This window comes from Ambystoma mexicanum, chromosome 1q (genome assembly GCF_040938575.1).
Source record: "Ambystoma mexicanum isolate Mex_15411 chromosome 1q, UKY_AmexF1_1, whole genome shotgun sequence".
Taxonomy (NCBI): Eukaryota; Metazoa; Chordata; class Amphibia; order Caudata; family Ambystomatidae; genus Ambystoma; species Ambystoma mexicanum.
The window spans coordinates 530,692,287-530,716,788 of NC_090922.1; the positions used below are offsets into that span (position 1 = coordinate 530,692,287).

Sequence of the window (24,502 nt, forward strand, 5' to 3'; positions counted from 1 at the left end):
ATAGCGACAGGGGTTGAGATATATATATATCTTCAACAGGTTTATTTATTAAAGACCCCTGTGTCTCCGGTTTGAACCCTGAGTTGTGCAGCCATACATGGCATTTTAGGAGTATTCCCTGAATCAGGGAACGCCCCGCTGTCTCTGCAGCATCCAGAGAGTTCTTTACAATACTCTGGTTGACCTGGGTTCCTTCCCCAATAGTTGATAGCAGGCGTGTACGTAGAGGTTCCGGCGCTTCTTCGGCGTCTTTGCGCAGTTTGGCCCACTGCGTGTCTGCGTAGCCAGCTAGCAAAGAATTGTTGTTCGCAATTCTTGCCGAAAAGGCAGCCGAGGATGTGACTCTCTTTGCAAGGGCATATAACCTCTTGCCCTCCTTGTCAGGTGGTGCCTCGCTGGTGGACAGCGGCACCCCTGCCCTCTTCCTTGTATTAGTTACTACAAGGGAATCCGGAATGGAATGTCCCCCGATGTACAGCGGGTCTGAGGGTGAAGGAGTGAAAAGTTTTTCAATTCTTGGATTAACTCCTCTGATTAGTGCGGGTGTGGATAGCGAAGGGATGATTCTTCTCTTCACTGAAGCGAGGAGGGGAATGGTCTGGCTGACCGGGGGTTTCTCCTTAATTACTCTTTCCACAAAGTCTATTTCAGGAGAGATCTCCCCAGTGTCCAGTTCGAAATGTGCTGCTGCTCTGCGCAACAGGGCATTGAATGTGGGCTGATCGTCAATGGGAGACGTGTTTCTAACAGGTGAATTGTCAGGAGGATTAAGGTTCAGCACATCAGTGTCCGAATATACTGATGGGGATTGCCAGGGATGAGAAGGTCCTTCTTCTGGATTTTCTCTGAAGCCTTCTCCTACCATGTCTGGGCTGTCTTCCAGACCTTCCTCCTGGTTCTGTCCCTCTTCATCGCCCACAAATTCATCCTCCTCCAAGTATTGTTCCTCACCAGTGAGGTCATACACATTATGGAAATCTGAGGCTGTGTCCTGCTGGGGATTGAATAGTCTCGGGAATTTGGCCCTGGGGTCCTCCTGAGGCCCTTCTCTTGTTCTCTTGGGAGTAGGAGGGTTCTGGGTCTTCATAAACCTCTCCATTCTCTCCATGCAGAGATGGAGCCTTTCCATGGTTTCATGGGGTACCCCTGAGCGGTCTAGCGAGGGAAAGCTAGTGTCATCTAGCGGCTTGACCTCTCCCATAACGTCGAGGAAAGTGTCCCGTCGCCTTCCGAAAAGCCTTCCGGTGTGCTGGGGGTCCCCCCCCCCCCGACTGAAGGGGGTAGTCCCCGTCTTTCTTCGGGCTTTTTCGGCGTGTCTTTCGACCTTTGCGTAGCGCTCGACGTGTCTTTCGGCGTACGCTTCTGGGCGTCGGCTACAACGACCCTCGCCAAGCTCTCTGCGACTCGTTTGTCAGCTTTGGGCTGTGGTTTCGACGTTACGGGTGTCGATCGTTCTACGGCGGCGTGCGCTCTGCTGGTGCGCTCCGGCCGATGGTTTGGGGGCGGCGCCCTTATTTGCCGAAAGCCCAGTCGCTGGTCGCGGCTGCGAGAGGGGCTTTGAACCTGAACGGTCCGAGGAGGTCGCCGGTGGAACCTGCGTCTCCTTGGGCGCTGATGCTTTCTTCGTCTTCGACGAAGAAGAGCCATGGGTTGTGTGCTTGTGTGTGGTATCGTGTGCGTCAGTGTCGCCGGGGTGTTCATCCCCATAAGCAGGGCGTGAGCCGAGCCCGTCGGGGCCGGGGACAGACAACGAAGAGCGCGAGCGCTCTTTAGAGGGGTCTACGACTTCCGTAGCGGAGGTCGTGTTATCACGTTCCTCGTCACTGTCGGTGGTAGCAGCGGCGGGTGAAGAATCGGCCTTCGACATAGCGTAGGCCGCCCACCTCTTGACCCTACGGTCTTTTAGAGTCTTTGGCTTAAGAAGCCGACAAGCCGTGCAACCCTCCTCTTTGTGATCGAGGGGCAAGCAGCGGTTACACCGTGAATGCTTGTCCTTCCAAGTAAACTTGCCCTTGCAAAGCGGGCAAAACCTAAAGGGTGTCCACTTCATAGCCGAGGCAATAAATCGTGATAACGACCCCAAGGGAAAGGAAGGGGAAAAGGAAAGGCATTCTCAGAAAAGAACCAGAGATGTCCCACGACCCCACTCTCCCTACTGTATTTGGCCTGCGAGGCCAGGCCACGTGTTCGGCAACGCCGAAGGATCTCCTCCGCTCGTACCCTCCGTCGAAGATCTTGCTCGGCGGAGACAGCTTCACAACTGCGTCGAGGGAGGGATCGATGTGTTATATATCAAGTAGGAAAACGACCAAAGGTCGAAAAGAAGAAATCTGCAATGTCTCTCGAGGAGCTCCGCGTAAAGGCGACCAGTAGCTGGGCGGAAAAAAACAATCTGAGGGACCTCGACGCGTGAGGGATTGTGGGTACAACGCACGTCACTATAGGGATAGTATTTCAGACACGCCTTGTCGACGTCCCTTTTCGACTACGAAAAACAAAATGCAATACTCCGCAGTGACCACTGGATGTCGGACCTATGCACAGCATGTGATTCTAAGCAGATTAACAAACATCAGAAATATATATATATATATATATATATATATATAGGGATACAGCTATATGGCTCCTGTTCCATCCACTCTGTCCAGTTCCACCCACTCTGTCCAGTTCCATCCAGTGAAGCAAAAACATGACAATTACTACCAAATGTGAAGAGTAAGGTGAAGATTGCATTCCCTCAGCATGAATAGTTAATACAGTGCACCGCCTTGCAAGCGGTCAAAAAAATTCAATGAGGTGGATAGCATTAAAAGGCTTAACTTCCTGGATATTGCTGTTTGAATCGAAAATGAGGATTCATAGTGTGACCGTAAGCATGTGAATCTAATATCCATTGCTGAGGAAGCTAAAATAAATAAATCACCGGACAATCCAGGACAGTTTCTCTTGCTGCATGCCTGCAATCCCCATTTTGTATAGACCACAAACCTATTCATTTTTGGGATCAGTAGATAAGGAACTTATGGATTTATGCAAATTGTTTGCAGAAGGTTTAGTTGCTGTGCCAGTGGTCTTGGGTAACACTATCCTTTATGATAGGCTGAAGGACCTCAGCAGCGCTGGAAATAGACTTACGAGTACCGTTGATTAGATCTCTGGATCCTCAAGGCAAGCCCCCGAAGGCCCAGCTAGTAAATTAGCACAGAAGGGATTGCCACCTGTTGAGCCATTGTTAAACCTACAAGACAATCTCTCAAGTTGTAACCCGCCATTAGGCCCTATACGCAACCTTGACAGGCACACCCAATTAAGGCATAAAAAAGAAAGCTGCTTGCAAAATGTGATGTGTGGATCGGTGCTGGAAAACATCAACTTGCACAATAGGAACAACGTATTCCTGCTTGCAGGGTTTTTGCAGTGTGCCAGGAAGGAAAACCAGTGACAGCTATATTAAGGATTGAACACTGGTGCAGGGGATGCACAGAGGCGTTTCCTGCACCTGCCACTGTTTTCTTAATATGCAATGCAAACAGTGCTCCAGTACTGTACCCTTCCATGGGATTACATCTCAAAACTATGCAAGAAAGGCAACAAGACTAACGAGTATAACCGAAAAGAAACAAGGTTCTGGGATGTTTTCAGGGGAAGCAGAAAAAGCGGATGTCAGCCATAAAAGTGAAGTCATTATACTATGATGCATATATGGTTCTTAAAAAACATATAATGCAGACAAAAGTGGCATATGTTTTAGTTCCGATGATTTAAGTCCATGATGAAGAAAATGATCTGCTTGAGAGTTGGATGGGGCTGTGCTGGACCATAGAGTGTCTGAGGACTGTGGCTTTCTTCGCTCTTCAGGAGCCTGCACATAGATTTATAGAGGCAATTAAACACAACATTAAGTGGTCACAAAAATCATTTACATTTATTTTCTTTACCCAAAAAACAAAACAAAAATGTTTTTCCTGTGAAGAGAGGTTTTTCTTCAAAAGATATATATATACATAAATAATCAAAACTCTTCAAACAAATGTATTTATATTATGTACAGGGAAACTAAGTATATTAATTTGAGACAAATGATACAAAAGGTAAAGGTGTGCAGTTCCCTCGCAGCAAACTCCCAAAGGTCCTTCATAGCAAACGGTCCAGGTCATACAATTTACACACAAAAAAGTTCAGGGGGTTTCTTTCACACGAGTGAAAAAGTGAAACTATTTTCATACCAATCTGAAGGGCGACAGTTCAAATAAATAGGTTTTCACTTCTGCAATCTTCTGCAGATGTGTCTCATTTATCGGTCTGGTTGCTTCAAATTAGGTGTATTAACCTTTTCCAGGTTCTTCAGGCCTCCATTTGGCGACACCACCTTGAACCTGCTGCTCAGCATGCAAGTCTCTCCATAGTTTAAAATAGTTTTGATTGCATTTAAGGAATTTATTTGAATTTCCAACTAGCTTTTTCCTGAACTCTGAAAGCCAGATGATCAAAACAAGGAGGTAGAGTTGCAGATAATTGATCGACTTTGAAGCTCTTCAGTAACGTTTTCCCATTCTGCAAAGGGTTCCTTGGATGCACCACTCTTCTGACATTCATACCTTTAAACATAACCAGCTCAAAAGGGAGCGTCCTTGCGAACTTTGTTTTTCTTTTTAGGTGAAAAACACCATTTTAAGTAGGTTTCACATCCAAATGGATGACATCCGAGTCTTTACTAAAATAGTAAAAAAAGCAACACCTGTGGGAAAGAAAAGAAAGTATGTCAGTGGAAGCGGTTCCGATAGGGAAGCCCCTTTTATGCATACTTGTTTTGGTGCATAATATACAAAAGGCCCTGACTCAATGTCCCACACACTTACAACATGATGTAGTTCATTAAACAAAATTAATAAAACTACAAGAAGTCTTCCAAACTACTTTGAATGCAGAAAATATTTAAAACCGCAGTGAGGTTATAAAAGTAGTATCATGTCATGCACCCGAGCCAAGAGCCCACGTAGTTCACAATTTCAAAACATGCACAAGTTACTAGTAGTCCCCTAACTGTCAATGAATCAGAAATTTCAAACCATATCTATAATGGAAAAGAAAGTTACAAGTAACCATACATCTCATTCAAGAGGATCTTCATTCCATCACCCAACCATGTATGAGATATTTGAGCACTTGTTTAATAGCAAAGAAAGGCCATTTTGCCCGTTTAGAGACCCCATAGTACAGTTCGTTACACAGGAAATTGTACAGACAAGGAAACCAATAGGCAAGTATTAGACAAAAGAGGAAATTACACTGCCACTTTAAGGAAGAAGGGAGTTGATTCTCGCCATCATGCACTGCATTTTTTAAAATTAACATGCGACTTAGTAAGGATCGCAAACCTTGAATCCCTTGCAATAGGACAGCAAAGGAGGCAGAGTTTTAACACGTTACTTACCTATAACTCCTGCTCTCCATAATGGGTATCTTACATGGATTCACATGCATAGGAGTATTCCCCCCTCAAGCTGGGAATCCTCGGTACTATTAAAGCAGTTTCACCTTAAAGCTAAAAACTGTCACTTACACAGCCTATTACTGTCACTTTGGGTCATAGTGCCCAGGCCAACGGCATTCATTCTCCTTAGCTCGACCCCAGTGTCTATCTTCAGATTTAAAAGCACACGTAAAGTGGCAGTAGAAAACAATGAAGAGCCATATAGGGGTAGGAGGGAAGGTCACATGTGAATAGATTTAAGATACCCATGCTAGAGAACAGGAGTTACATTAACTTGTTCCTTCTCTAGCATGGGATCTTACCAGGATTCAGATGCTCATGAACACTATTATACAGCAGTACTTATACAATCACTGAAGGTGGCACAGGCTCTACAGAAGCAATACAATAACTCACCTCTGGAACACACTCACCTGAAGCAAACCGGTTGCAAAGCACTGCCTGACACAGGATTCCACCCATGGAATCCCCGCCAATGCATTAGAATTTCGTGAAGGTATGAGTCGACCTCCACATAGCAGCCCTGCAAATTTCCAGCAGGCAACACTAGACTGGAACACCGTAGAAGAAGCCAGGGATCTGGCGGAATGGGCTCTCAGCATTCCTGGCAATGTCCTGTTCGCAAGTCAGTGGTAATGTGTTATACAGCCAGAGAGCCACCCGGAAATGGAGAGTTCCTTCCCCTGTCCTCCAGGTGCAAATGTCACAAAACTGAAGTTGTGCGAAAAGTCTTGGTGCATGCAACCTAGAACTTCAAAGCATGCGCCACGTCCAGTGAATGCACGACCCTTCTGTGGGAGAAGGGGGAATGGGGAAGACAGGCAGAACCAAAGGTTTGTTCAAATTAAAGTCAGATTGAACCTTTGGCACGAAGGATGGATGAGTCCGTAGCACCGCCATGAACTGATGAAAAGAGAAATATGGTGGTTTACAAGAGCTTGTAACTCACAAACAAGTGTGGTGGAAGTGATCGCCAACAGAAAAGCAGTCTTTGTCAAACACTTTAGTGGAATACTGAAGACGTTGAAAAGGAGGACTCATCAATTTTGACAGAACTACGTTGAGCTCCCACGTGGGGTCTGGAGAACAAACCTTTTTGGAGCTAACAAGTCTGAGACCACAAGGAAGGCTTGCCAGGCGTCCGAGTGTACCGGGAAATAGCCGCAAGATGCACCTTGATAAATGCGTGAGCAAGTCCTGTTTTTGCTATGGAGAGCAGATATGGCAGAACTTGAGCCCTTATGCGAAAGGGAGAAAACCCCTGCGAATGACACCACAATGAGGAACGTTTCCATTTGTGCTTATAGAACGCAAGCGCCGACGCTGCCCTAGCCTTACATTCTGCGTGCAATGAGTAATACCCAAATTCGAGGTTGTCAGGGCTGGCTAGATTAGTAATCAGAAAGAGTATGTGCATAGAATTGGCTGAGTAGTAGTCAGAAAGAGTTTGTACAAAAGAATTGACATTGTGCTTGCCCAAGTCAAGATGGAGAGAAAGAAACTTAGTCTGATTGGTTTGAGGAACAATGGTATGTTTGGTTTGCCCGATTGGTGGATAGGACAATGGGTTTGATTCTTGTGAGGTGAGCAAGATTCTAAACTGCCTTTCATCCATAGAAATTCAGTGGCTGGTTGTACATTAGTTAAGCTCCTTAAATAAGGCCTTGTCAGAGTTCAGAAGATTTACCAAAGTAGTAAGAAAATCGTTGGCTGAGCCAGAGTGAACAAGAAGACATCAGGTGGGATCGTTCTTTTTAAAGGCTTTAAGATTTTCACAGTGAACTTTCATTTTTCATAAGAAAAAGAGTTAACAAGTTTTAAAGTTTACTGAGAAAAAAACATTTTACAGTAAAGTTACTATAAGGAAACAAGTTTGAAGACTGTGCGCTCAAGTTTGAAGTTTTTTAACAGTGCAATGTATTTCAAGACTGTTTAACGCGTGCGTGAGTTCGCGTGACGTTGTTGGTATTTATATGGGAGCACGCGGGTATTCAGATCGATAGAGCGCGTGTCCAAACAAAATGCGCAAGTGGATTTTAGCGCGTGCACAACTTTAACGTGAGAGACGTTGCGTGATAAAGCGCGTGTTGGGTTGCGATAGAGCGCGAGTCCATTTTTAACTAAGCGCAAGTTGTTTTGAATGCGTGTACTATTTTTACGTGTTTTACGTTTCGTATAACTGCATGTGTTCGGTAGCGATGGAGCGCGAGTCCATTTTAACTAGCGCAAGTTGTTTTTTAACGCGTACAATACACGTATTTTCACGCGCACTTGTTTGGTTAATTTGCGCGTGTGTATTTTAAACGCGAGGACAATTCTTCACGCCTGGTGATTTCACATGTTTATCGCACACGCTTGTCAAGAAAGAATCTAGTTTCTTTTTAATGTAACTTTATGCAAATGGAATTCAATACTTCAGAGAAAGACTGCATTTTACAAAGGCATTTAAAACTCAAACTTCATAAAGTTAAATGAACTTAAAAAGGCAAGAAGAATATCTAAGTCTGTAAGGCGCTTGCAAAGGTCATTACTTTAGGATTCTAAAGAGACTTGAATGGCTTGAAACTATAAGCACCAACAAGATAATAATTTACAAGATATTCCACACAGATAATTAGCCTCTAAGATATTCCACACAGATAATTAGCATCTAAGTCTGTTACTGAGATTTAAGAGGTAAAGAAGCTAGAGTTTGTTTTAGAATATTAGAAAAGAAGTTTATATTAACATATAAGTAACCAAGTGTATTTGTTTACTACAGATACCAGAGCCTACCAGAAGGTTGCAGGGCTGCAGTGTCTCTTGTTATTTTCTCCAAATTCCCCTTTCCCTTTCTTGGGGTGCTCAGCTTATACTTAAGGGTTGAGAGGTGAACTCATGGTGAGGGTCTGTGGGGCCAGCATCAGCTCCTGTGGAATTCAGTTCAGTTAAGCCGGACCCTGACAGAGGTTTGCAGGAGCTAAGCGCTAGTTTTAATGATGCTGGGTCATGATGAAGAACAGACCCTCCCACTCTCTGGAGGGCAGTTCCGGAAGAGGAGACGGTTTGAAGCAAGGAGCCACCGACAGGTGGTGAAGATCCGAGTACAAGATCGAATAAGTTACTTACCTGTAACTCTGGCTCTCCAGCATTGGTATCTTTCATAGAATCACATGCTGTGAATATTCCCCGTCTTCAGGCTGGAAATCCTCGGTACAGAGCAGTGTAAACGTAAACTGAAAACTTTGTCACAGTAATTTTGCTTAATACTGCTGACGGCCAATACAAACACCTCCCTTAGCTTCTCCCCTGTCGGCCATCTTCAGATTTGGTAGCACACGTAAGTGGCAGTAAGCCAAAATACGAGCTATCTGGGTAGGTGGGAGGGTCTCATGTGAATCTATGAAAGATCATTACTGCACTGGTTACCTGGCTACCCTCTGATCTCGGGCCCAGGTTCATTTCCCCCCGCCAGTTGCACACCTGCACTGCCTCCCTGGCAACCCTGCATTCAGGGACTGTTTCTGTATCACTACAGTCCCTACTAGCACTTGACACCGGATGTCTGCACTTTTATCTATTGTCTTTATTTATTTTACTATCCTATTTACTGCACTGCCCTGCACTAGCGCAATCTCAATTTCAACTGGCCTAGTAGGATTGTTGTCTGTCTTCCCTCAGTTTCCCCTCCCTTGCCTCGTCGCGCCTTGAAACGCTTGTGTATAGGTGCGTTATAAAAGCCTTATCATATCACAACAATGCTGGAGAACCAGAGAGATATAAGTAACGTATTCCTTCTCCAGCATTGGACCTTTCATAGATTCACAAGCTGTGAATAGGAGGACAAAGCAGTGTTACACCACCACCCATGGGCAGAGGCAAGCTCCCAGAATAACTTACCACTGGAGACTTAGCCACCTAATGCAAAAAAGGTTCTGCAGAACCAACTAGCCGACTCTTCCGCAGAAGGTCTGTAGACACAGTATAAATGGTGAACGTATGCAACGATCTCCAGCTGGCTCTATGCACCGATGTCCAGGTGGCTGTACGGCAGATGTCAGGCAGCGGCATTCTGGAGTGGAAAGCAGTGGTTGCAGCTACTGCTCTTGCAGAGTGAGCTCGGGGCCTGCCAGGAAGCGGTCTGCCGGCTTGCTGAAGGCAGAATGAGATGCAGGCAGCAATCCATCTTGCAATGGAGGGCTTTGAGAGCCTTGTCAGGCCTATAAGGTCCAAATTAAACAGTTGATCCGTTGTACAGAAAAAACTTTGTACGTGCCGCATAGTACTTGAGGACACACCGCATCCAGAGATGTTGGTGAATCAAAGAATACAGGCAGAACCACCTGCTCATTTACGTGGAAGGCAGATGGCACCTTGTGCACTAATATTGGGTTGGTATGTAGGACAGCCTTGTGCCCTTGTGAAATGTCAAATAGGGCAGCTTTACGGAAAACTCCTGTATCTCACCCACTCGCCTGGACGAAGTTACGGCCACCAAGAACTCAGTTTTCCAGGAAAGATGCTTAATAGATGCATTGCTCAAATTGTGGTTTCATGAGTCTTGCGAGTAGCACATTGAGCTCCCGTGCTGGAGCTGGGCGACAGACTGGTGGGGGGAAAGACCAGAACAGCCCATGCAAAAAAACTCCTGCAACACGCGCTGAGACCACAGGGATGGCGTCCCTGCAGTGCACCTTAATGGAAGAATGCGTTAAACCAGACTGAGCCTGGGGCAACAGATATGGCAACAGATCCTCCGGTTGGATGATCTGAGGCTGCAGTCGTTTGTTTTTGCACCATACTTGAAAAGGTTTCCACTTGCTACTGTAGCATGTCGAGGTGGACGGAGCCCTAGCCTGGCAATCTTGCAAAAGGGACAGAGCCACGACTTCTAGGAACACAGGAGCAAGGCCGTCAGATTGAGAGGGGCCGGGTCGTGGTGCAGTACAGTTCCCCGATCACTGGACAGGAGTGACTGGTGTTGGTGCAGCTTGATCAGTGTTGCTGACGTGAGCGCAAGGAGGTCTGAGTAACAAAACTGTCTCGGCCACCCCAGGGCCACTAATCAGTTTGCACCGTTAACGCAAAAGGCATCCCCAAGGCTCTCCGAATGGGCGAAGCAGATGGCAGGTCTTGCAGCGACTGTTGTTGTGGGTGGCAAAGAGGTCGATCTCCAGGGTGCCCTACATTTGGAACAAGCGAAGCTGGTAGTTGTGCAGTTCCCGCTTGTGGCAAGAGCTTAACTCCCTGCTGAGTGTTCTGAATTTCCGGGAGATGAAGGGGAATGAAAAACATGCCCAGCTATAGAGCCCAATGCCGGAGGGCTCGGGCATCCCTAGAAATCTGTGGAGACCTTGTTCGTCCTTACTTGCGGACATAAAACATGGACTTTGTGTTGTCAGTGTAAATTCGTACCACCTTTCCCCTGAGGAGGAGAAGAAAAGACTTCAGGGCCCAAAGTAATTGCTCGTAGTGCCAGCAGGTTGATGTGCTGGCTCTTTTCCTCCTTCCTCCGACCAAAGGCCCCTGGTGTGTTGTTCCCGACAGTGGGTGCCCCAGCCCTCCAGTGAAGCATCCATTGTGATGGTGGCTTGATGGTCCGGCAACCTGAATGCACCAGATATCCCCATCAATGACCACCAGCGAAGGCACCGTTTGAAAACGTGTGTTCGAAGCAATGCAGTCATCCCTGGATGCGGAGGGTTGGATCCAGCGGGTATCCAGGAATTCCAGCACCCGTCTCATGTGTAAGCAGCAGTGTGTGACATCCCCAGCAGAGATTTCTAGTTGCGAACTGGCGACACCCAGGCACTGTTGAGACTGCGCACCTTGGGCAGAAGAGACGCCACCCTTTCCCCTGAGGGTCTGGTGGTGCAGGTTTGGGTGTCGAGCCTTGCTCCAAGATAGTGCCTATTGAGATAGAACCAGGCAAGACTTTGGGAAGTTGATGAAGAAACCCAGTTCCTGTAGACACTGTATGATGGTGGCGGTTTGGTTTCTGCCAGCGGATAAGAGGGGGCTCTTACTAATCAGTCGTTCAGATACAGGTAGACGTCCACCGCAAGTGAGCCACCACTGGCACAAGGCATTTTGTGAACACCCGCGGAGCAGATCGCAGGCCGTATGGAAGGGCCTTGAACTGATCATGTACTCCCGCCACCATGAAGCGTAGGTAGTGCCGGTGTGAGTGGTCGAATAGGGATGTGAAAGTACGCATCCTCATGGGCGAGGGACGCCAAGAAATCTTGTTGTAGCTGGGACAACACCTGCTGTAGAATGACCATGCGGGACAGTTGTGCCTTTAGGAACTTGTTGAGCACCCTTAGATCTAATATGGGCCTCCAACCCCCTGACTTGTTGTGCAGAGAATACTTTCTTACCAGGAAGTAGCGCGAGTATACTCCTGTGCCCAGTCCGTCCTTGGGAACCTTTTACATTGCGCCTTTCTGCAGGAGAGCTCGCACTTCCTGAAGCAAGAGGTGCTGCAACCTCTCTGGTTTGTGTGCAGGAAGAATGTCCTGTGAATAGCCAATTAATGCCAGCGAGTGGCTCTGCTGGAGGAGCTGATAACATCCATTCGTCGGTTGTGCCATCTGTCCATTCTTTTGACGAACCTTGACAATCGTCCTCACACATTGGTGCTGAAATGGGAGGACTTGGCCCTGGGCTGGTAATCTTGTTTGCCAGACTGGCCCGTACACTAGGAGGAGCCATGGTTATGCTGCAAACCCTTATAGGATTGAGACTTTTTCCTGTACTGGTCCCCTGTTGAGTACAGGGTTTTGTAAGAGGAAGACTGGTACGTGGTGCGGTTATCCCACTAAGTTCTGCCATAGCACCCTTTTCCTGAACGAAAGGACTGGCACCTCTGCTGTAGTGTGCGCAAGGAGCGAGCAGTTTCAGTGTGCGTTTTAATGGACTGAAAGGTCTCATCGACCACCTTTTCAAAAAGGGCAGATCCGTCAAAGGGCATATCCACAACCCAGGACTGAACTTCGGGTCAAAAATCTGTGGCCTTGTGCCAACTCTGCCTATGCAAGAAGCTAGCGAAAACCAGTGTCAGCAATGTCCACAGAGACTGTAATGGCATGGTCAGACGCCAACTCGAATTCATGGAAAATGTCCAAGGCCTCTTGCTTTTTGTCATCTGGCAGGAATTCCAGCAAGGGACCGAACTTGTACCACAGTTTGTGATTGTAATGTGCAAGTATGGCCATTACATTAGGCGCCTTGATAGTTGTGGCTGCAGTGGTAATCATCTTACTAAAAGGCACCAAGGGGTTTGCCTTCTTTGTCTGGGGGAACAGTGCAGGATGACGACGGGTTAGCCAGCCTTTTTCTGGCAGACGCAGAGACAGTCTGGCGTCAGTTGGGTGCGGAGGCAACGCTCTCTGGGGCTCTGTACTTAGTCAAACCAGTCTTTTAGCCAGGGCAGTGGCGAAATGCGCCAAGGTGATGAGGCCATCCTCCCAGACGCCTTCCAACAGCGGGATAGACATGACAGATTTCCTGCTCTGGTACAGCACACTCCTTTTGGTGCTCCTCTGGCGCAAGACCGAACATCGCAGCCACCCTGGACATAATAGCATGGAAAGGCCCTACTTCATCAAGGTGGGTGAGTAAGTTGAATGTCATCTGGCTCCCCATCAGTTGTGATGAAATAGTCATTCATCAGACTGGGTTGTGTGTGTGGAGACCCCGTCGTCGGGATCGTATCAGGCAGCCTCTGCGGTACAGACTAGTGTTTACCCCTCCAGGGGGGGGGACAAGGGATGTTATTCATTTCCCTTGAAGGTTTGGGGGCCTCGGAGCGAGGTCGCCTGATAGGTCCAGTAACTGGCTGTTGCAAGGTTGGCACCAGAGTGGTTAAAGTAGATAAAATGTCTAGTGGCATGTCTCTTTGTGGAGGCAGCAATGACTCTGGTAGATCGATAGCTTGAACTGAATGAAGAGGGGGTAAGCCGGATACTCGCAGTTGGGAGGCTTTCTCCTGCGCGCTGACGACACCACCACCACCACCACCACCACCACCACCACCACCACAATGGCCTCCTCCCCGGCTTCCTCCACATCTGATTGGGATAGACTTGGCTCTAGCAGTACAATACCACCCAGCAGCAAGGTCACCCCAAGCTTTGGGAATGATGCCCATAGACGGGCCGTCAATGCAGACACTTTGCTGGTTTGGGTGTCCGAGACTCCAGTGGCTGTGGCAACAATAGTAAGGCAGGAACCACCCCCCCCCCCCCATCAACAAGGGTATCCCAGCCATGGATGTAGATGCCGGCAACAAGATCGTTGTGGCCTTTGACGTTTTCATCAATGACACAGAAGTCGTGGTCGATGATGGTTTCGTTGAGGACTAGGTAGTCGTGGCCGTAGACTGCTTTGTTGACGGACGGTGTGCCGTCGGATGGCGTCAATGGCCTTGGGGTAGACTACCTGGAGTGAGGCTTGGTTGTCGCTGATGACTGTCTAGTTGCCGATTTCGACAACAAACCTGTTTCGTCATTGAAGGCGAAGCGTGGCCACCAGACTTCGACGTGGACTTAGAAGACGTCGCCTCCCTGGAACGATGGAAAAGGCCTTGGCTCTTAGTCAACATTAGTCACAGAAGCTGCTCCAGGACACGTTCCCTTGAAGGTAGGAAGCTGGAATTCGTGGAGAATGAGACTTGTGGCACAGGCTAGCGACCACCAAAGTTCTGGACTCAAATGATTCCAATCAGGGACAACTACTAGTTTCACATCCGTCCCAGTAGCAGACTTTCTGGCACCAGTGATGTGGACTGGACTAGACAATGGCTGCCCTCTTCCACAGACAGGCAGGCAGACGCAAAAGCAGCAGCTTTACACAGCAAGTACATGACAAGATAAGGACTTTCCTGACCTGAGAAGGCAGTAGGAAGATGGCTAAACTACAAGCAAAAATCTCGTAGCATGGCCATTTTAAGGCACTAGCCACGTTTAGTAGGCATACGCTGCAAAAGCGAAAGTGCACACCAAAAATAATGCAAAAACTGTACAAATGTAACTGCTGCCTCCTGCTTGTCTTGTGGCACATATAAAGTGTAACCCAAAATCCTGTGTAAAAGGACAGGGCGATACAAACATATTCCCATTGCACTGCATTAGAAGATGCTGTGTGCAATATAAAAATACAGCAATTCAAAAGGGAAACAATCTCCCAGTATGGATAGTCTGAAGGACTGTACACACAAGGTTCAAAGTTGCCCTTGAACCAACCAAGCGATCTGTCTCATAATCCCAAATTGAGACAATGTATTTAAATATTTCAGTCATTTAAATTTATCTCCAATTCCATTCCTCAGAGACAATATTCTTTTGACTCATTCAATTTATTTGTTCCATGAAAGGCATTAAGACCGTGTCCTAAAGCCAATGCATTTCGAATATTGGTCCTTCTTCAGGGCTAAACACTGTCAACCAATTTGTGCATAACAGAGTCTGTGCTTATAACATCAGAGATTAATGGTCACGTTCTCTGCTCTCAAAAAAAGCTCTCAATTAGACCTATATCTCAGAGCTGAAGGACTGATCAGTTTCCGAACAAGTGAGCAAAAGACAAGTTAGTGTTGAGGCAGTTTCTGTACAACCACTTATCTTGTTGGGAGTTAGGGGTTACTCCTTTGCTCATTCACTAGCACGAAGACTACAGCACCTTCCCCACTCTGCCCTCTTCCTTGCTGCACTTGATATGATAGGCTATTTATAACACACTTAATACCAAGAGGCTTCTAAGCGTGGACTCGAATGAACTTGGGTTGCTCGGTGTCGTCTTGCTTCCAATACGAGCACGTTGCCCTTGAGCTATCCTCCCGAGAACTTGAACGTTCTGAATACCCAAAAGGCATAGTAGGTTTGTCTTTTTTTTCTCCTTTCCCTTCTATTGTGTATTCAATTGCATCACTCCCTTGCTCCCTCCCCTGCCCTGTGGGTGCTTTGAAACAGTATGTACTTACTTTATAAGCGCCCAAAACACTTTGCAAGAAAAGGAAGCCACATTTCTTAAAGGTAACATGGACGGAGAGCCAAAGCTTAACTGTCAGGTAATGGTGCCAGGCTGACACAAAGGAACAAGTCCACACTTCTCTCTAGAAGATACACCAAATAGATATTGAAAATATATTTAGATTTATTATGTTTCACATGTAGATCTCTCAAGTAAAATAAGTACTTGGCACATAATACACAGTATTAAGGAATACCAAGTATATTATAAAAACAGTAATGTCCTCCAGGACTCACCATGTCCTACAGGACTCGCCTCACCCCATTACTAATATGTGGGCTCACTATTACTGATCGTCAACAGACAAAACGACTGGCAGGGGGAGGGGAGAACAAAGGACACAGACAGCTGAAATTAATCCAATTCATTCATTACGGATTCCCCGGTGGGGACCTTCTCCCATGTAGTCCGGGGACGGCAGCCGCTACCAGATCCTGGGGGTGGCTTTCTGAGGGAGAAGAACATGGGAGGAGAAAACTACTGGGGAGATGTCTTGACTTCATTGGACGAGACACGGCATCTCCCCCTTTCCCAGGAGGCAGACCCTCTTATGCCCAAGAATTTAAACATATTGTCAGCTGCTCCTCTTCATATTTTCCTGGTCAAACACCCACCTATGACAAACACACAAAGCTCCAACACACCCACCTATGACCTAAACCCACAAAGCTCCAACACAATACTTTTGGCTTCTCAGGTACCTTTATGTAAAATCACTGAAAATAACTATTTAAAACACCCTGTGCCCAATGACACTGCTGGACTTCAACTCCCAGAATGACCCAAGTACTGAGACGAGGATGAAGGACTCTGTACAAGGTAACAGGAGCTCAAAGTACATGCAGTCTAGTTTTTCCAAATCACCTGTGCTTGGAATATTTAAAGATGGCAACTGCACTTCTGAATGTGGCAGTGCAGGAGAAGACGTTGGCTCCTATGCAGATGCTCAGAAACACAAGAATTGTGTACCGTTGTGGCGGAGCAGAAAAGGCAACAGTGACAGAAGAAACAATGCTGTGTGAGAGAAGGAGCGCCTTGGAGATGCTCTGAGCCGCGAGAGAGTTCCTGGGTGCTTGCCACGTCAAAGAGGTAGCTCCATTCCAGGCCCTGGAGGGAAGCAAGCATGTGACCACAGTGCCACGAAGGAAGCCGGAAGGACGTCTGCACACTCCAGTGTGGAAAGCGGATGAAAGTCACGCTACAAAAGCGCAAACCGGACCAGGGAAGCTGGCGAGAACCGATAAGTCAACCCGAAGCCAGTGGGGACCCCGGTGCGATCGATCGGATATGCCAACGACAATTTGAATACGATACCATTGTTAAAACTAGAAGATTGTTTGAATGCAGAAAAGGCAAAGTACAGGGGCGCTGTTGCGCAGCTGAAAGATGGCAGCCGCCTGAGAGAGCTCGCTCTCAGTGATGCTGTTAATCTTACAATATCCTGCTCCTAACTGCTTGCCGACAGGTAAACACAGAAGCACAGTACGGGGGAATCTGTGGCACCCAGCCTTCATCTGGCAGGCTTGTTGATCCCCTGGCGGGCCGCCTCTGAAGCAAGGCCGATGTAGGTGAGAGATTGTGATGCTGGCATGGGTGGCTGGTGACGGTGCTCTGGTGCCCGAGAGCCGACTCGTCGCAAGCCCACGGGCCGTGAACCTGCTGACCCCCATTGAGGGACACATCCACCATGCAAGTGTGGCGAGTCAGACCCCACTGCTCCTCCCCCCCACACGCCCAATAGACCACACAGCTGCCTGGGGCTTCATTGCTTGATCACGCTACCCCTCCTGAGCCGGCTCCTCTTCCATGGGCCTTCCCGATCTGGTCGCTTCTCTCGGCGCAGTTGCAGTGCACCTATGCCTGCTTTCATCATTATGACGAGCCCAATTGCGCACACTGCTCCATACTGCAGCGCACACCGCAGGGAGCCCTACTGAAACACCAGGCCCCGGAGTGCATCGAGTCTCCTGCATTAAACCAGCCACAGGGATTGGGGTACACGCCTCAAAAGTTTTCCTGGCCCAATCCCTCCCTGAGGCAATACATCTCCTTTCCGTGGCACCGTGACGGTGGTTCTACGCACTCACCCAAGGTTTGCTCCGAAATTCATCTCAAAATTTCACGTAAACCAGTCTATAGAACTACCAGCGTTCTTTCAAAATCCTTCCAACTTGGGAGAAAGGACTCTGCACACACTAGATGTGCGCAGAGCGGTCATGTTCTACATGGAAAGAACCAGACCACTGAGGAAGACTAATCAGTTCTTCGTCTCGGTGGCAGCAAGAAGAGAAGGGGATGCAGTTTCAAAGTCCACTATTTCTAGATGGATTGTTCAATGCATCACTCTCTGCTATACTCTTGCTAAGAGAGAACTGCCCTTTAGGCCAAGAGCACACTCTACTCGAGGCACGGGGGCGTCCATAGCATTCATTGCAAATGTTCCCCTTGAGTCCATCTGCAAAGCAGCTACCTGGAGTTCTGTGCACACCTTTACAAAACACTACTGTCTAGATGCACACTCTAGATCTGACTCCCAGGTGGGACAGGCAGTATTAAGACATCTTTTCTCTACTGTTCCTTCTCATAACCCACCGCCAACTCCGGGTACTGCTCGCTAGTCTATGCACAGCATGTGATTCTAAGCAGATTAACAAACATCAGAAGACAATGCATTACTTACCGTAAAAGCATTTCTGATGGTTGTATCTGCTTAGATTCACATGCGCCCACCCTTCCTCCCCGCTCGGATGGAAGGAACATAGACTTCCTTTTATATCTCTCTTTTCTGTACTCAATCACGTCACCTTATCTCTGTGAACTGTAATAAAGGGGTCTAGAACAGAAAGAGCCTGAAGTTCACTTACTCTCCTGATGGAGGTGATAGCTATTAAAAAAGCAGTCTTAATAGTGAGGAGTTTAAGAGATGCTTTGTGCATGGGTTCGAATGGTGAGCCCATGAGTCTGGTAAGTACCACATTAAGGTCCCATCCGGGAGCTGGGTCAGCTATCGGGGGTGTATTCTCTTTACTCCCTCCATGAAGGCCTTTATAACAGGGATCTTCCACCACGACACCTTGAGTTGGGAAGTGGTGTATGCAGAAAGTGCCGCTAGGTGGACTTTAATGGAATTGAACACTAGACCTGAATCCAATAGGTGGGTCAGGTATAGAACAATATGTGTGGGAGAGCATTCAATCGGGTTGATGCTCTTACCCCTGCACCAGATGACAAACCTTTTCCATTTGCTAGAATAGCAGTGGCGAGTGTTAGGTTTTCTGGCTTCCCTGAGGATGTCCATGCATCTCTGCGGGAGCTGTAGATGTCCGAATTCTATGATCTCAGGAGCCAAGCTGCTAAGTTCATGTTCTGGGGGCATGGATGTAGGGTCCTGCCCTTGTCTTGTGACAGCATGTTGTACGGGCAGGGGAGTTTCACTGGGGGAGATAGAGACATCTCCATCAAGTGAGCTAACCATGGCTGTCGGGCCCACATTGGGGCCACCAGTATCATGGTTACTTGTTCCTGGTGCATCTTGTGCACCACCTTGTTGAGAAGGGGAGTCGGGGGGAAAAGCGTAAACAAATTTCCCTGACCATTGTATAGACAGACCGTTCCTGGAGGCGTAACTTAGGCATTGTGAGTTCTGCAGGGTTGCGAACAGGTCTATTTCTGGGAATCCCCATTGTGTGAAGACATCGAAGACGATGTTTTCGTGCAGTCGCCATTCGTACTCTTCGGGCTGGGGGAAATCTCTGCTAAGTTTGTCTGCCAGCAGATTGAGTTTCCCTGGTACATGTTGTGACAGTAGGAACATGTCTTGTTTGAAAGCCCACTTCCATATATTTTGGGCCAGTTTGGACAGTCCTGGAGAGTGGGTTCCCCCCTGCTTGTTGATGTAATACATGGCTGTGGTGCTGTCTGTAAGGACCATCACTGTCCTGGAAGGCTTTTAGCGCCTTGAACACCGCTAGTAGCTCCAGAAGATTGATGTGTTTGGATGCTACGTTCGGAGTCCACACTCCGTGAGCAGTCTGATGGGATAGGTGAGCCCCCCATCCTGTGAGGGATGCGTCTGTGGTTAGAGTAGCTTCCGCCGCGGGTGTGGCAAAGGGTTTCCCTTTCCCCAGGTTTTCCTTTGTCCACCACCGTAGCGAGAGAACTAAGGCCTGCGAGACCACCACTAGATCGTCCCATAGTCCGCTGGCCTGACACCACTGGCTGTTGAGCCACTCTTGCATTGGGCGCATGCGCAGGCGCGCGTGAGGTACCAAATAAATACACAACGCCATCATGCCTAGCAAGCGCATTGCTTTGCGTACCGTCACCTCTCGACCGGTCACATATTGAGGGATCTGAAACAGCATGTTTTGGACCCTCTCTTTGGAGGGGAAGGCGAGGCCGTCCTTTGTTTGAATTAGAGCCCCTAGGAATTGTTTGTATTCACGAAGGTGCTGGCAGTGAATACCCTTGGTGCTGATGCTATGCCGAAGGGTAGCACTCTGAACTGGTAGTGTTTGCCCTCTATCATGAACCTGAGGTATTTTCTGTGCGCTGGCAACATTAAAATATGAAAGTATGCATCTTTCATGTCTAATGTTGTCATGTAATCTCCCTGTGATATCAGTGGGATCACTTCCTTTAAGGTCACCATACGAAACTTTTGGGGTTTGACAAACTTGTTCGCTGGGCGCAGATCTAATACAGGGCGCATGGTTAGATCCTTTTTGGGTACAAGGAAGTACACTGAATAAATACCTTCCGTTACCTGAGATAGAGGCACGACCTCTATGGCACCTTTTCCCAGCAGTTGTTGTACTTCTTGGAGAAGGATGGCAAGATGTTCCGGTGTCATGCGTCGTCCCCTCGGGGGTCTGTATGTTGGGGAACTGTTGAATTTGATGCAGTATCCGTGGGCTACGGTGGAAAGTACCCAGCGGTCTGACGTTATACCCTCCCATGCTGGAAGAAAGGATGTTATCCGGCCCCCGACCGGTGTTGCATGGGAGGGGACGCGAATCTTCGAGTCACTTGGTGTTGTTGGCGGCTTGGGAGCCTCTGGGGGTGGACCCCGGCGCTGGCCTCTTTGGCTGTACTGTCCACTATTGGTCTGGTAATTGGTGGCAGGGTACTGTAGCTGCTGGTTTTGTTGTTGGCGTTGGCCACGAAAAAAGCGTTTGTTGCCATAGCCGCGCCTGGTAGAGGGCTTAGAGATTTGGTCAAGAGTTTTGATAGTATCGAACTCTTTTTTTAGCCGTCTCCAGAGCCTCATCCACCGCTTTCCCGAAGAGGTTTGAGTCTTCAACAGGTTTATTTTTTAAAGACGCCTGTGTCTCCGGTTTGAACCCTGAGTTGCGCAGCCATACGTGGCGTTTTAGGAGGATTCCCTGAACCAGGGAACGTCCCGCTGTTTCTGCAGCATCCAGAGAGTTCTTTACAATACTCTGGTTGACCTGGGTTCCTTGGCCAATAGTTGTAAGCAGGCGTGTACATAGTGGTTCCGGCGCTTCTTCGGCGTCTTTGCGCAGTTTGGCCCACTGCGCGTCCGCATATCTAGCGAGCAAAGAATTGTTGTTCGCAATTCTTGCCGAAAAGGCAGCCGAGGATGTAACTCTTTTTGCAAGGGCATATAACCGCTTGCCCTCCTTGTCAGGTGGTGCCTCACTGGTGGAAAGTGGTACCCCCTGCCCTCTTTCTTGTATTGGTTACTACCAGGGAATCCGGAATGGAATGTCCCCTGATGTACAGCGGGTCTGAGGGTGAAGGAGTGAAATTTTTTCAATTCTAGGATTGACCCCTCTGATTAGTGCGGGTTTGGACAGCGAAGGGATGATTCTTCTCTTCACCGAAGCGAGGAGGGGAATGGTCTGACTGACCGGGGGTTTCTCCTTAATTACTCTTTCCACAAAGTCTAATTCAGGAGAGAGCTCCCCAGTGTCCAGTTCGAAATGTGCTGCTGCTCTGCGCAACAGGGCATTGAATGTGGGCTGATAGTCAATGGGAGACGTGTTTCTAATAGGTGAATTGTCAGGAGGATTTAGGTTCAGGACATCAGTGTCGGAATATATTGATGGGGATTGCCAGGGGTGAGAAGGTCCTTCTTCTGGATTTTCTATGACGCCTTCTCCTACCAAGTCTGGGCTGTCTTCCAGACCTTCCTCCTGGTTCCGTCCCTCTTCATCGTCCATAAAATCATCCTCTTCCTCAAAGTAATGTTCTTCCCCAGTGAGGTCATACACACTATGGAAGTCTGAGGCTGTGTCCTGGTGGGGATTGACTAGTCTCGGAATTTTGGCCCTGGGGTCCTCCTGAGGCCCTTCTCTTATTCTCTTGGGAGTGGGAGGGTTCTGGGTATTCATAAACCTCTCCATTCTTTCCATGCAGAGATGGAGCCTTTCCATGGTTTCATGGGGTACCCCTGAGCGGTCTAGCGGGGGAAAAATAGTGTCTTGTAGGTGAAAACGGCTCGACCTCTCCCACAACGTCGAGGAAAGTGTCCCGTCGCCCTCCGAAAAGCCTTCAAGTGTGTTGGGGGTCCCCTCGACTGAAGGGGGTAGTCCCTGCCTTCCTTTGGGCTTTTTCGGCGTGTCTTTCGACCTCTGCGTAGCGCTCGACGTGTCTTTCGGCGTACGCTTGTGGGCGTCGGCTACCACGATCCTCGCCAAGCTCTCAGCGACTCGTTTGTCAGCGGAGGGCTGTGGTTTCGACGTTATGGGTGTCGATCGCTCTACGGCGGCATGCGTTTTCTGCTGATGCGCGCCGGCCGATGATTTGGGGGCGGCGCCCTTATTTGCCGAAAGCCCAGTCGCTGGTCGCGGCTGCGAGAGGGGCTTCGAACCCCAACGGTCCGAGGAGGCCGCCGGTGGAACCTGCGTCTCCTTGGGCGCTGATGCTCTCTTCGCCTTCGATGAAGAAGAGCCATGGGTTGTGTGCTTATGTGTGGTCTTGTGTGCGTCAATGTCGCCGGGGTGTTCATCCCCATAAGCAGGGCGTGAGCCGAGCCCGTCGGGGCCGGGGACAGACGACGAAGCGCGTGTGCGCTCTTTAGGGGGGTTTTCGACTTCCGTAGCGGAGGTCGTGTTATCACGTTCCTCGTCACTGTCGGTGGTAGCAACGGTGGGTGAAGCGTCGGCCTTCGACATAGCGTAGGCCGCCCACCACTTGACCCTACGATCTTTTAGAGTCTTTGGCTTAAGAAGCCGACAAGCCGTGCAACCTTCCTCTTTGTGATCGAGGGGCAAGCAGCGGTTACACCGTGAATGCTTGTCCTTCCAAGTAAACTTGCCCTTGCAAAGCGGGCAAAACCTAAAGGGTGTCCTCTCCATAGCCGAGGCAATAAATCGTGATAACCACCCCAAGAGAAAGGAAGGGGAAAAGGAAAGGCATTCTCAGAAAAGAACCAGAGATGTCCCACGACCCCCACTCTGCCTACTGTATATGGCCTGCGAGGCCAGGCCACGTGTTCGGCAACGCCGAAGGATCTCCTCCGCTCGTCGCCTCCGTCGAAGATCTTGCTCGGCAGAGACAGCTTCACAACAGCATCGAGGGAGGGATCGATATGTTCTATATAATATAGGAAAACGACCAAAGGTCGAGGAGATGAAATCTACAATGTCTCTCGAGGAGCTCCGCGTAAAGGCGACCAGTAGCCGGGCGGAAAAAAACAATCTGAGGGACCTCGACGCGTGAGGGATTGTGGGTACAACGCACGTCACTATAGGGATAGTGTTTCAGACACGCCTTGTCGACGTCCCTTTTCGACTACGAAAAACAAAATGCAATACTCAGCAGTGACCACTGGATGTCGGACCTATGCACAGCATGTGATTCTAAGCAGATTAACAAACATCAGAAATATATATACACACACACACAACCCTGATTACTTATTAGACAAGTCTTAATGAGCAACACCACTTATTTTCATACAGAGGTAAGTGCTTAACATAAGATGGCACTCCAATAAGTTATTTAAAAAGGGAGGGAAAAAGGCAAAGTTATGGAAGCACACAAATTTCAATACTTTTCACAGAACCACAGTGAGGCAGGTTAGGCAAAGTCTACTGGAGAGCAAGGAAGTTCAAATGCCAGGCCCACTTTTAGAGAGAGCAAGCGAAATGTGTCCAGGACCACACAGTGGGGATATGCCCAAAAAGTCTTTTAAAATAGTTCACAAAAGATTGAGCTCAAGTCAGGAAAAGTTAGTTAACAGGCCCAAGGCTAACCCAGGTTAGAAAGTCGAGGATTTACTGTCACCCCGAACGATCTGTCGCAAGGGAAGCCAGGCGGGACACAGTACCTGAAAATGGGAAGAACGCTCCAGCGGGGGCAGTTTTTCCTGGCAGCGGGTGCAAGTCGGTGTTTCGTCCAGAGGAAGAGGAGGTCTCGACGTGAAGGAAAGCTGAAGGTCGTTGCACTGCCAGGGAAGAAACCAGCAGCTGAGTTTCCCGGTTACAAGGTACCACCCTTTTCTTCGCGGTAGTGGTAAACTGTGGTATTCCGGTTGTCAGGGTGCTTGGCAAAAAGACGGGCAAACTGGTTATCCCCACCAGTCAAAGGAAGAAGACTCTCCGGGCTGGAGATCTCCTCTGTCATCGGGAAAAGTGGTGAGACGGTTCAGCAGGGCTCACCGGTGGTGTCGTTGTTGCAGGTAGGCTCGGCTTCTCCCTCCTCGGATTCTTTAGGTCCTCTGGCGAGTTCTGAAGTTCCAGTCCCCTAAAGCCCTGCTTTTATGCAGAAAACCCCCATTCATTCAGCCTAGCTGTCACTCAAACATGCTAAGTGGTGAGCTGGGCGGCTCACCACTTGGGCCAATCACACAAGAGTGCGACTTGAGTTGGCGAGGCAACTCAGTCCAGGGTGCCTAAACCCCCTCCCACATCCCCTGTGGTACCCAGACGGAGTGGACTACTTTTGGAGGCTTCTGTAGAGAAGCCCGCCAAAAAGTGGAACAAAGGGCTCGACTTGGGTTGGAGTCACAGAAGCAAACACAAACGC

The 24,502-nt window shown here is 48.5% G+C and overlaps 1 protein-coding gene across 1 annotated transcript in view; it reads right to left on the bottom strand.

The window, feature by feature from the left end:
• Positions 1 to 3,901: 3,901 nt before the first annotated feature.
• DEDD2 (death effector domain containing 2) overlaps positions 3,902 to 24,502 on the bottom strand; it is a 368,727-nt gene continuing 348,126 nt past the window's right edge. The window contains exon 6 of the mRNA XM_069640949.1: positions 3,902 to 4,741. The gene's annotated coding sequence lies outside the window, so the exon portion shown is untranslated. The remainder of the gene's footprint in view (positions 4,742 to 24,502) is intronic.